We start from the raw sequence: 13,363 nt of genomic DNA, 5'->3' as shown, positions 1-13,363 counted from the left end.
CAACAAGAGCTACAACTTATTTTTTATATTTCCTATTCTTTTTACCCAGGATGTAAGCTAAAATTTCAATCACCTGTGTTCAATCAATTTTCTTATCTGTATTTTTAACTGAAAATAAATATTCTTAGTTCACTTATATTCAGTATATGGGTTTCAAAGACACATATGAAAAGGATCACATGAAGACAGTGCCACTGCTGACAATAATAAATTTTATCTCTTCTCTTAGAATAATACTGCTGTCATGTAACTGGATTGTGAAGTTGGATTTTGTTGGCTTTTTTTATCTTTCCAGAAATGTGTTGGTGATAGCAAGGGTAGTTCTGCTTTGCTAGGAGTTTTAACATCAGCCAAAAAGAATTATGCTTTCTTAACACTTCTGAGAAACATGCTACTAATTTTTTCTGGGCAAAGGTTGATTAGAATGCCATGCAGATACATTTGATGTTGTGAAACTAGGAGCATGATCATGATGAAATGGTATTTTTCTAATTGAACACTGTAAGTGCTATGCACATCTGTGATGTTATATTAATGTTATGAACAACGATGACTCATCTGAGAGCTGGTGACTCATTTTTTTAAGAGAGACAATGATTTCATTTATCTAGATTTTTATGTTTGTTTGACTCATCAGATATGACTAAAGCAAGCAATGCTTCCTTTCTCTCTCCATTGCACTGGCCATTCTACTCACCTGGAGAGGTGAGGAATGTCTGTCATAGTTAAGTTAAAAATTAAAATAAAGTGGTGATCCATAGTTCATCTGCAGTGATTTGGATAACATTACTGTTGAAATAGGATAGTTGTATTTCTTTTGCTGCTTTCTATAAAAAATCAGTAGTAAATTTTATTGTGTAAATCGAGATGAGAAAGAACTCATATTTGAATGGTGACAATCGATACTCTACCAACATACACCATTTCTTTCCCAAATTTACCCAATCTCCTTCTCATTAATTATCACAGAATGCATAATAAATGCCTAAAAGATAACTTCCAGCTATTAATATCAACACTTCATAATGCTAAACACCTGCACTTCTGTTGTTTCAGGGAGTCCTTGTATCTCCTCTTCGGGGTTCCTCTCTTGCAGCACTATGGCTCTGTAAACACTGATCTTTGTACTTTTCTTCAAGTGTTTATTTTGCCAAACTCTTTTATGAAGCTTTCCGAAAGCACTATATGCCTTTGCTAACCTGTTGTCTATCTCTCCGTCAATCTTACCATCTGAGGAGATGAGGCTGCCTAGGTAATTAAACTGATGGACTGATTTGAGTTCTGATTGGCCAATGGTGATGTCGGGATGATGGGGGACTTCCTGAGGTGCAGGTTGATGGAGAACTTCTATCTCCTTTAAACTGACTTCCCGCCCAAAGAGCTCAGCAGCGTCTGCAAAGCAGGATGTTAAACGCTGCAGGGCAGCTTCTGTGTGGGCAACAAGGGCGGCGTCATCAGCATAAAGCAGCTCCCGGACAAGATGGTTTAAGGTCTTGATGTGGGCCTTCAGTTGCCTTAGGTTGAAAAGACTTCCATCAGTACGGTATCGAATGTAGATACCGTCCTGATCATCGAGGTCTACCGTGGCCCTTTGAAGCATCATGCTAAAAACGACTGAAAAATATGGAACGCTTCACGAATTTGCGTGTCATCCTTGCGCAGGGGCCATGCTAATCTTCTCTGTATCGTTCCAATTTTAGTATATGTGCTGCCGAACCAGCTGCCGCAAGAGAGGAGCCCTGAAGAAAAGATACAAGGACTCCCTGAAACAACATCTCAGCCTTGGCCATATTGATCACCATAACTGGTCTACTCTGGCCTCCAATCAGGAGACCTGGAGACACACTATCTATAACGCTGCTGATGCTTTTGAGAACGCACGCAGGATCACGCTTGAGGAGAAAAGACAACGCAGAAAGAATCACGTCCTGCAGAATATACCACCTAAGGAGTCTTTCTGCTGTGCCTTTTGCAACCGGACATGCCTATCTCGTATTGGCCTTTTTAGCCACCAATGTGCTTGCAACAAACGTGGGTAGAGCCCTTCCCAAATCTTCGTTCGCGAAGCCTCGCCATGATGATGATGATGATGATGTGAAGATGGTTTACAGTTGTCCTACTAAAAATCTCTGAAATTACTTCAATTTTATATGAGTGCTGAATTTAATGCTTTTCACTAGAAATACAATAATTGCCTATGAAACATGTAGAAAATAGTTTCTATAGTAGTCATGCTTCTTTGATGAATTGTAATAAGCATAGTGTCCAGTAAAGGCACCATGCAAATATTCTAGAATTGTGTTTAAAACCTTTTATTATTTCTTGTCTAAAGTGAGATACGATATATAAGTTTTTTTCCTATTGTTCCTTTTTATATTGGTAAAAGTACCTCCTGTATATGTGGAATTTTACAGACGAACATTAAAACACAGGAAATCACCCTTTACAGTGATCATCGCTAAGAAGTGAATGAAAACCAAAAAGTGTTGGGCACATTCATGTACTTCTTTTGACACTGGCCATAGCTAGAGTAGAAAATTGGTAAGTATGTGCAACAGACTGTGATAATCTCAATTATGTTGAATTTAGGTTTCCAAACAATGATGTGAAGCAGAGGTAGACAACCTTAATGATAAATCTGGAAACCTAAAAATGCAAAATGGATTGTGGAAGAATCAAGTAGCAGAGTATTTTCTTTATTTAGAAAGCATTAATTATTCTAGTTTTTATTTTCAAACTTTCTTTTGATCTTGAAAACATCTTTGGTCTTTATTAAGGTATGGGTGCAGGGAGCTAGTCCTGCCCCACAGCCAAACCAACAGGGTTTCAAGATGAGAAATTTCTGGATCCTGTAGAAAACATAAGGGGAAAAGTAGCTGGCCAAGGCTGACTAGGGCTTAACCTACTAAGACAGGAAAGGCAGAAATTACAGAAGTTGTGGTAGTATCAGGAGCTGAATCTAAACAAAAAAAAGAAAAAAATTATGAAACAGTACATCTGGTTCATGAAGGGTCTGATGTCTATGCCCAAAATTAAAAAGCAAATATGTAAAATCAGTAAAACTGGAGCAAGTGGTAAAAAAAAAAAAAAAAAAAAAAAGGATGAAAATTATTTGTCCAGTAGGAGGAAACAGGGGAAAAAAACTAACTATAAAGTGAATTAAAGCACAGGAATTACATTGTTTGGAGGTCCTTGGTAAGCATCTCTGACCTGACCAGCAAAGCCTGGAGCAGATCAACAAACTTGTTCTGTTTGCAACATAGGTGTCTTGATTTTGCAGTCAGGAAACCTGGAGTTTTCTCCATAATATTGATGAGGCATTACCACACTCCACACTCATTTAATGAATTCAGGGAGAAACATTTACATCTCCAGGTGAAACACTCACCTGTTGATAGCTAAAACAAAGGCCATCCTCCATTCCTCTTTATTTTGAGATAAAGTTAGCTTCTTTGGGTTATTCCTTGAGCTTTCTGGGTACATCATCCTTGCCCATCTCCACTGAGCCTTCTTCCATTGTAATGTCCCATTACATCTCTAGGAGTTTAGTCAGTCACAACCTGTAGCATTAGACACAGGACCGCCTGATAAGTATACGTGGACAGCACCAATGACATGAGTTACATATATTTTTATAAACTTTTCTGGTTCTTGACCCTTTTTTTTACCACCCTTGCACCCTCATATAAAGAATCTGCCCTTATTAATTTTTTTCTCTTTCAGTTTCAACATCACTACATCCATATTTGGTTATTTGGTATTTTTGTTATCACTACATGGGTGATGGGATGACTCAAATCAGTCCAGCAGCTTAATTACCTAGGCAACCTCATCTCCTCAGATGGTAAGACTGACGGAGAGATAGACAACAGGTTAGCAAAGGCATACAGTGCTTTTGGAAAACTCCACAAAAGAGTATGGCATAATAAACACTTGAAGAAAAGTACCAAGATCAGTGTTTACAGAGCCATAGTGCTGTCTACTCTCTTATATGGTTCCGAATCATGGGTCATCTACCGCCACCACCTGCGTCTCCTAGAACGCTTCCATCAACGCTGCCTCCGTACAATCCTAAACATCCACTGGTCAGATTATGTGACCAATACATCTGTTCTAGAACAAGCAGCAGTCACAAGTATAGAAGCCATGTTGCTGAGAACACAGCTGCGCTGGGCAGGGCACGTCTCCAGGATGAAGGACCACTGCCTCCCTAAGATCTTGCTTTACGGTGAACTTGCCACCGGCTGTCACAGGAGAGGAGCCCCAAAGAAAACATACAACAACATCTCAGCCTTGGCCATATTGATCACCATAACTGGTCTACTCTGGCCTCAAATCGGGAGATCTGGAGAAACACCATCTAGCTGTCTCCTTTGAGAACACACGCAGGACCACTCTCGAGGAGAAAAGACAACGCAGAAAGAACCGTGTTCTGCAGAATATACCATCTAAAGAATCTTTCTACTGTGCCTTTTGCAATCGGATATGTCTGTCTCGTATTGACCTCATAAGTCACCAACATGCCTGCAACAAATGTGGATAGAGCCTTCCCAAATCTTCGTTCGCGAAGCCCAGCCATGATGATGATGACATGGGTGACAGTGGTGCATACCATTACTGGCACAGTTATCCAGGCAGTGTTGGCATTGGGCAAACACACTCCCAGTGAGACTCAGTGCTCATCAGAGGGATCTGTGAGCCCTTTCCTTTTTATGTCTTTACACAGTTGAGAGCTGCATCTCTGCTTCACAGCACTGTCTTTAACACATGGCAGCTTCTCAGACTACTGTTTTGTCATGTCTAGTTTCTCCCATCCTGTACAGTTAACCTCAACCTAAGGCCAGGTCAGCAGTCCACTTTCCTGCCTGCAACACTGACTAACATTTGAAGAGTTACAGTGGGCTGACTGGGCAGCAGCTAAGCACTCACTCAGCCACTAACTTCTACCCACTACTGGACTCAGGAGCAAATAAGAAGACTAAACCCAAGAAAACTCATGGGTTAAGATAAAGACAGTTTAGTAAGCAAAGGAAGGAGAGACACTCTTCCCACCCAAAAAAACCCCAAACCACAACAAACTAAATCAAACCCAAACCCAACTGAAACACACAAGAAGTGATGCAAAGGCAATAGCTATCTCCCATTAGCAAACTGATGTGCAGTCAGTCTCTGAACAGCAACTACACTGAATGATCCTTGCTCCCATTTTTTTTTCTTGATGAGCATGATATCACATATCCTGGAATATCCCTTTGGCTGTTTCGGGTCAGATGTCCCTGCTGTGTCCTCTCCCAGTGTCTTGCCCACTCCTGGCCTATTCGCTTGGTATAGAGGCAGAGTGAGAAAAAGAGAAAATCTAGACATTATAGTGCTCAGTAACAGTGAAAAAATAGATGTGTTATCAACCCTGTTTTAGTCACAAATCCAGAACGCTGCACCATACGGGCTGCTATGAGGAAAATTAGCTCCATCCTAGCCAGATTGAGATTAAGAGTGTCATTTAAGCATAATATAAGTTACAGAAGTCATATGAGAACAGATGATAAATAATAAAATTTTGTTTCATTTTTCAGACCTTTCTAAAATTGTTGTAGAAAAGTTAGACTTGTGAGAAAATTGAGCCTTTAATAAAAGATTGTTATAAGACCAATGTACCATGACGTTCAGCAATATTATGGGGGTTTTGTAAGACTAACCTATTCAAAGGCTGTTGTCAGTATGAAGCTACAATTTATGTTTTTTCCTACAACTAAAGAAGTGGGACTGAATACTCTGACTCACATCAGAGAATTTAAAAAAAGCCATTATTAATATTTGTAATTCTTTATTTTAAAAGAATTCTCTTTGAAGCTGATGGGTTTACCTATAGTAATATGAGTATAGGAATGTCTCTAAATCTTCTTTAATTATTGGTATTATGTTATTTTGTAGCACCTGGAAATTTGTTAAGCTGACAGCTCTTTGACATTACAACTGCAATGAAAAATGAAACTGAATTCCTCTGAAGTCTGCTACTACAGCTGCTTGTCTGTGAAAGTTCTGTGCAGTGTACCCTGATGTATAGACCTATGTTTAGTATGGCTCAAAGGAACATCTTTCAGAAGCAGCATTCAGTTCTCCTGTTTGTATAAAAGACTTGTAAGAGCTCCTGTCCCCTGTAACTCACAGCAATTTTTCAGTTGCAGCTTAAACCTTTTAATATATTACAGTAATGATAGTTCTCTGAATGCACACAACTGAATTGGGCATCTTACAGCACACACTTCACTGCATTAATCATAAAAAATAATATGTTTCCATGCAATGTTGTTTCTGGAGAAGGCTATTTTGTCATGGCTAAATCACTTGTCACTAAAACCTGTACTGAATATTGACAGTGCAGTTCCAGTGAAATATTTCTAAGGTCTAGAGCACAGCCCTGTTCTTATATGCTCTGCTTATAAGAACAGTCTAATGATTTGACACATTTTGTAAAAAAGGAAGATCGGACTTAAAACGTGAGATGCTTTTTGAAACACTTAGTGTGGCAACTATTTGATTCTGTTCCTACATAGCATATTTAAGAAGAAAGCGGATTAACTAGGCTGATTGGAAAAATATAAATGGCAAAGCTTCCACTATGGTCTGATCCTCTTGTGTGTTCAGCTTCATATCCACCAGTTTAGTGATCGACATCAAATCAGCATCCTTCTTACTGTGTCAGAATGGTGGTATCAATATATGTGTAGAAAAATGAATTGTATTCTATTCTGGTCATATAGACAACAGGACTGTTGACTAAATATTTACTGTTTTTTTACTGTTGGCAGATTCATTGAACAAAATTAATCTTGACTTTCAGACTCCAGTTTACACTCATCACTCAGATTTTTAAAAGGCATTAGACAGACCTATTGCTTTGCACAGGCCAAGCCTGAGCCTTTGCGTGTGATTTGTACTTCATTTTATTGTAGAAACATAGAGTATTCTGAGTTAGAAGGGTCCCACAAGGATCATTGAAGTCCAACTCCTGGCTCTCCACAGGCCGACATCAAGAATCACATGTGAGAATATTGTCCAAACACTTCTTGAACTCTGTCAGGATTGGTGCTGTAACCACTTCCCTGAGGAGCCTGTTCCAGTGCCCAACCACCCTGTGGGTGAAGAACCTTTTCTGAATATCTAATCTAAATCTCCTCTCACATGGCTTCATGCCATTCCCTCATGTCCCATTTTTTGGTCACCAGACAAAAGAGACAAGTGCCTCCTCTTCCCCTTACAAGGAAGTTGTAACTCCAATGAGGTCTCCCCTCAGTTTCCTCTTCTCCAGGCTGAACGGACCAAGTGACCTCAGCTGCTCCTCATATGGTGCACCAGGGTTGACTAGAGGTGCAGGATCACCTCCCTTGCCTTGCTGGCAATGCTCTTTCTAATGCACTTCAGGATAGCACTGGCCTTCTTGGCTAGAAGGGCACACTGCCTCTCATTGACAGTTTGTTGTCCACCAGGACCCTAAGGTCCTTTCTTGCAGAGATGGTCACCAGAAAGTCAGTCTGCAGCTTATACTGGTGCATGGCTTATTGTCCCCTCATGCAGGATCCTGTGCTGGCCTTTGTTGAACTTCAAAATGTTCCACTCTGCCCATCTCTCCAGCCTGTCCAGATCCTTCTGAATGGCAGCACAGCACTCTGGAGAATCAGCCACTCCTCCCATTTTTATTATTGAGCCAATATTATAGATATGAACCCATTTAACACTTTGGTTTTTTCTAAAGGAATTCAATAAACTATTACCTCATAACAAGTTTTCTGTATTTAAAACTACTTTAATTGAAATTCTAGGTCTTTCTTTCCAGTCTATCATTATAAAAATAAATAAATAACTGTAAAATTTAACCATAAAGTTCAAATTATAGTTATACAACACATCTAACAGTTCTTTGAAATGTTACCTCAAAAAATGACCAAGTGACACATCTATTATAGGAGAAAACAAAATAATAAAAAAACCCTAAACAAAACCAAAAACAAAACCAAGAGAAAGGAAAAGAGGGAAGGGAAGAGGAAAGGGAAGGGGAAGGAGAAGGAAAGGAGCAGTTATACTCCTCAAACAACTGACTACAAGTAAAAATTTTTCTGAATTAGAGAAATTTCAATAAAGATAGAAGTAGCATGAAATAAAGTGCAAAGATTCTGTGGCATTAGTTTGATGTCAAATGTGTACAGAATTACTAATTCAGTATCTACAGACTGATAATACTTCTGGGTCTCAGGCTATTATCCATATTTATCTTCAGACATAAAATTTCAAAGTCTCTTCCCAGCCTCTTAGCTGCAACAACTAAACTGGGCAGAGCAAGGGCAGAGTTAGAACTTGCTTAGTCTCTACATCTCTAAGGAAACTGGACAAAAGGAAAACTGGAACTACGATTTTCCCTCTTCCCTCTCTCCAAGTCCCATGTGGTGTTCAGTGTTGCTGAAACAGCATTTGACATTGTTCAGAGCTAGTAACAAATTGTCAACCTCTGGGAGTAATGAGAGAACAGGGAGGAAATCTCGCCTTTCTGATAGAATAATATCTTTTCTTGGTGCTTCCTGAGGCAATACAGCTATATGCTTCTTTTTAAATAGGACTACAGAGAAAGAGACAAGCTACCTCAGAAGAAATAAAATGCTGGTTTTGTTCAGGCTCTGCCATTCTTTTTTCTTCAAAGAAAGTAAATTTGTTAAAGCCTTCCTTAATATTTGAATGGAATTGCACAATGCACTGATGAGTGTGCTGTAAACTTCTAATCAATTAGAACAGCATTGATGATAATAACATTGTCACTACCACTACTATAGTACTAAACCCTTATATGATGGAAATCTGGAAGGATTATTTTGGTTATAAAGTAGATTAATCGGACTTTGCTTTTGCATATGAATCGCATGCACTCCCAGTTCATAGTTATGTCCTATTGGCATCCCAGGGAACATTCTTGTGAGTGCGTGTTTGGGTAATGAAGTCCTAAGAAACAAAGTGATCAGCAAGCACTGCTTGCTAAGGTCGTCAGCTTTAAATGGTTGCAGGACATGACATAACATGCCCTAACCTTTTCCTTCCTATAAGTAGAAGAACCTCAGTTATTTATGTCCTTGAACTGCCCTTCTTACCTATCACTATCTGAAAGATTTCTCCAGTGGCCTTGTTTACTCAGCACTGATTGCCAGTGTATGTGACCAGTTTGACTTGTCTGCCTCAGGCATGTCTTATGACACAACAGCAAGCTCAATACAAATGCTAACACTCAACACATTTTTCATGCTACTTTTCACATTCCTGGCTTGGAAGCACTGCCCATTACAGCTGCTAGGGTCACATAATATCATCATGGTCAGTCTTCACGAACAAAGATTTTGAGAAAGGTCATTACCCTTCGAGCCTGCGCAGTGGATTTTTTAGGTGAGACACAGTGTGTGCTGAACTGAGCCCACCCTTTAATCCTAAGGTTCATCTGCCGGGGCCGAGCAAAGCTCGGACGGTGGCAGCGAGGTCCTCAGGACGTAGGTTTGTTTAGAGTGACCTTCTCTTAGATGGATGGCCTTACAGGGCTGACGAGCTCCATCTGCCCAGAGGAGTTCGCTGACCAGGAATCAAACCCAGGCCGCAGCGGTGAGAGCACCGCATCCTAACCACTAGACCACCAGGGGTCCTCAGGTCACACAATAACCCATTACCTTATTGCATATGGGATGAGGAAAGGAGGCCCACAATGTCCTGAGCCATTTTGGGATCTCTGCAGAGAGCCAGACCACATGTATGACATCCTAATCTTCTACATGTATTTGATAATCAGGAGCCATAGTGTCATGACATACAACCACAGGAAATGCAACTGTCTTAGCTAACTTCAGCCATGGACCAGGAAGCACCGTAGATTCCAAGACATTTCTTTGGAGCCTGCAATGCTATGATGCTCTTTGCTGTAACAGTGACAGAGGCTGCAGTGCATCAGCTTTCAGATCCTGCTTTGTATAGGACAAACTACCCTTCATAATTCCTCCTCTGAGAGAACAGAGCAGGGAACAGAAGAGTGCAGTGCTTCTGGCAGATACCCCCTGTCTTTAAGGGAATGGAGAATTAGGTTCTATTCACATCCTATCAATGTCAATTTCCTGGTGTTGGTTGTCATATATCTTTTACATTGACCCCATTCCCAGATTGGCTGCATACATAAAATATATAATTATTTTCATGGTATATGCCTGAATTCAGCTCAGGTGGTTGCCCCGAGCATATTTTGAGATCATATGATCTTACTGAATTCACCTGGATGGACTCAATGTAGTAGGAAGACTCTAATTTTCTTCTGGCTAGAATAAGCAGAAATCTGTAGCCAACATACTTCATTATTACCAAGTATGGTTCAAAAAGTGCAAGTAGTGGCAAAAGGTTTGAATCAGCTTTTAATTTAACCAGAACAGTTCACTCTACCCTAACAGAAATCCTTTCAAGTACTGATTAATACAAAAGCCTAGGAAAGAGATATAATTTTAAGAAGAAAAGTACTGTAGATTCACATAGTCAAAGAATTTTTTCCCCTCCTTTAGTGTGCTTATGACTTCAATTAATTCTAAGAACTCAAACCAAGTACCTTACATTTAGACTTCTCCTACATTATAGCAGTTGTTGAACTTTTCTTTCTAATGTATAACAGAGCAATGCTTTTAGTATGCAGTTACAGTAGATTGAGATGTGCATTTAGCATTTTAAGCCTCTAGCAGGTCTTTCTTTCTACACAGCAGCTCACCAATTGAATATTAATATCATGCTTGGTAATTCAGAAACACATGGTGAATTTCCTTTGTCTGTAAACGTCTGTTTAACAAGTATTTAATATTCAGGCAAAGAGCTTGAATTCTGTACCTACAGTTACCCTTAGAGTCTGAATGACTTATTAGCAAGGTGCAGTGGCACTTGATACCTTTACATCCATTTTTGAAGAATGTTGCAAGCTACTGGTATGAGATTTTCCATTATTTATAATCAGAGTAATATTTCAAAATGGTAAAAGAGCCTGTAGCTCATACATTTATATGATCCTCCTATGGAAACCTGAAACATATTGCAGAAAAACAAAATAATTCCAGTTCTTCTTTTGCACCAGAATTACTGATGGTTTTTCAGTATTTCTTCATGCAGTTATAGGGACTACATAATTTTTACATCTATCTTTCCTTAAATCAAAACTCCTATCTTGTAAATATATTAAATTCAGAGATAGACTATATCAACATTTAAATAGGTCTTAAAGCTAGGCCAGACTCACAAACCCGTGTTTTTATATTCTTCTCTCTTGCTCATTCTTGTCCTTTTTTTTTTTTTTAAATTCCAAATGAAATTAGAGGATGATATTTTCTCTGGTTCAAATTAGAACAGTCACAGAGTTATTTAGAATTATGTTTTTAAAAAAAAAGTCTTCTCCTTTATTTAAAAAATTATTGCAAATGGATTTTACTAGATTTGTATTTTAGCCACAGGCAATGGCTTTTCAATTTTATGAATGTAATGAATACAGTTCCTGATCACCACCCTTAATACAGTGTCTTCATGTCAGCCTGATCTTTCTGAAGTTGCACATCTTCTTTCTTCTTCTTGCTGTTCTCCTTGGCTTTTATTAAACGATGATTCTTTCTTACCTCATGCATCTAGGATGTAGGTGAATCACATACTCATCTTTGTTAAAAGAAATAACAAGCAAGACAAACATCATAGCAGTTCCCTTGCTGTCAGTTCTTTCTGTTGTATAAATCACCTTCTGCTTTACATTTCTGGTCCATCAAGGTCAAAAACGCTGCTGAAGTAATTAAATATTTTCCATGCTGTGTGTGTATCCCCTTTCGTACAGTTACTGTCCATTTTTGAATGCCTATAGGTCTGGATCCCTTTCCCACCCACGACGTGGGGAGGCCCAGTTCTAGTTCCATCTCCATCTGATGAACCATTCCGATGTCCTGAAGGATGGGAAAAGCGAACTCCAGGGATTTTTTCAGGGGTTTCTCAGGCCCCGAGCCTGGAGGGGAGAGGTGCCCTCCCCTCCCCCCACGCACGTGGTTCCATGGCAGGCACAGAGACAGCACACCGGGCGTGGAGAGGAGGCAAGAGAGAGTTTATTGTTGGGGATGTTACATTTATAGGGTTTAGGAGGATTCCCAAAGTAACCAATTAGAAGTCTCAAGGGGCTTACAGGAACACCCAATCACAGGAAGGGGTTAACAAGGTCCGATGAAACACCTTAGGACATCTTCCCAGGACATTCCTGCATGGGATACACTTGTCGTGGGGGATGTTGGGAAGAAGAAAGCATGAGTTAGCAAAGAGACTACAAAAAACCATTTTGAAGCATGTTTAAACAAGTTTCTCATCAGATTCACTGCTACATATAGGCAGTTTGGTAAAGAAGTTCAGGAGGGGAGTACCACATCAAATTTACCAAGCTAGAGCTGTTTGTATTAGAGCTAACTTACCATAAACCATCACTAAATGGCTAATCAATCAGACAATGATACCTTTAGGTATAGATATGGAAGAATAAAGGCAAATCTAATAATTTATGCTATATTTTAGCTCTGAACATTATCTTGCCTATGCCACTTCCAGTTAACTTTAAAATACATGTGAGATGTTGGCAAAACTGTTGAAGTATGGTAAGAGACTTCATTACATTAAATATTTGTGATAATTACTGCTATTTTATTTTTTTTTCTCTTGTAAACTGACTTTGAATGCCTTTTTGGCAATATTCGATTTTGCTTTTTGATGCAAAATGTTGTAATGAAATAGAAAGATTTACTTTTTGAAAGGGAAATACCATACTGTCTGTCATATTTTATGTTTATTGCAAATATTCAAAATTTGAGTACATTTCTAAAAAAGAAAACTTTTCTGAAATGTGTGTTACATTTTGATAAAGTTTTTAATAAGCTTCTAAGGAAGCTTCCAATGAAGTTTCCATTTAGATGAATGCCATTTAGAATAAGGAAAAGAGAAAAAAAAGATAGAACTGAATGTACAATTATACAACTGTAGTTACACATTACAACAAAAGAAATGCATTGAATATGATTTTAGCATCCTAAAAATCTCCCTCATGACAAAAATTGAACTGAAACCCACTTTCTCTTTCACCTATTTCAGTTCAAAGTAAAATTCCAAGGGGCAAGTTGTTTTTTTCTGTCAGGTTACTGTGCAAATACAAGCCTATTTTTCTCTCAGAAATAACCATGACACAAGTAACCTTAAAACAATTCAAAAAGTAGCAGACAGAAGCTACCTGGTACCCTGTAAGGGAACTGGATAATTTATCATTTCTACTACTGACATCCAACTCAGGAAAAATAGA

General features: G+C 38.9%; 1 non-coding gene across 1 annotated transcript; it reads right to left on the bottom strand.

The window, feature by feature from the left end:
* Positions 1-1,617: 1,617 nt before the first annotated feature.
* On the bottom strand, positions 1,618-1,722 carry LOC113992884. The gene has a single exon (XR_003542394.1). It is a non-coding gene; the product is annotated as a U6 spliceosomal RNA (small nuclear RNA).
* Between the last annotated feature and the right edge of the window lie 11,641 nt (positions 1,723-13,363).

This window comes from Pipra filicauda, unplaced genomic scaffold, assembly GCF_003945595.2.
Source record: "Pipra filicauda isolate LSUMZ 115617 unplaced genomic scaffold, ASM394559v2 scaffold225_size1262401_pilon, whole genome shotgun sequence".
NCBI classification, from domain to species: Eukaryota; Metazoa; Chordata; class Aves; order Passeriformes; family Pipridae; genus Pipra; species Pipra filicauda.
Note: the sequence above shows the minus strand (reverse complement) of the source record. Positions and strands in the feature narration are given on the sequence as shown.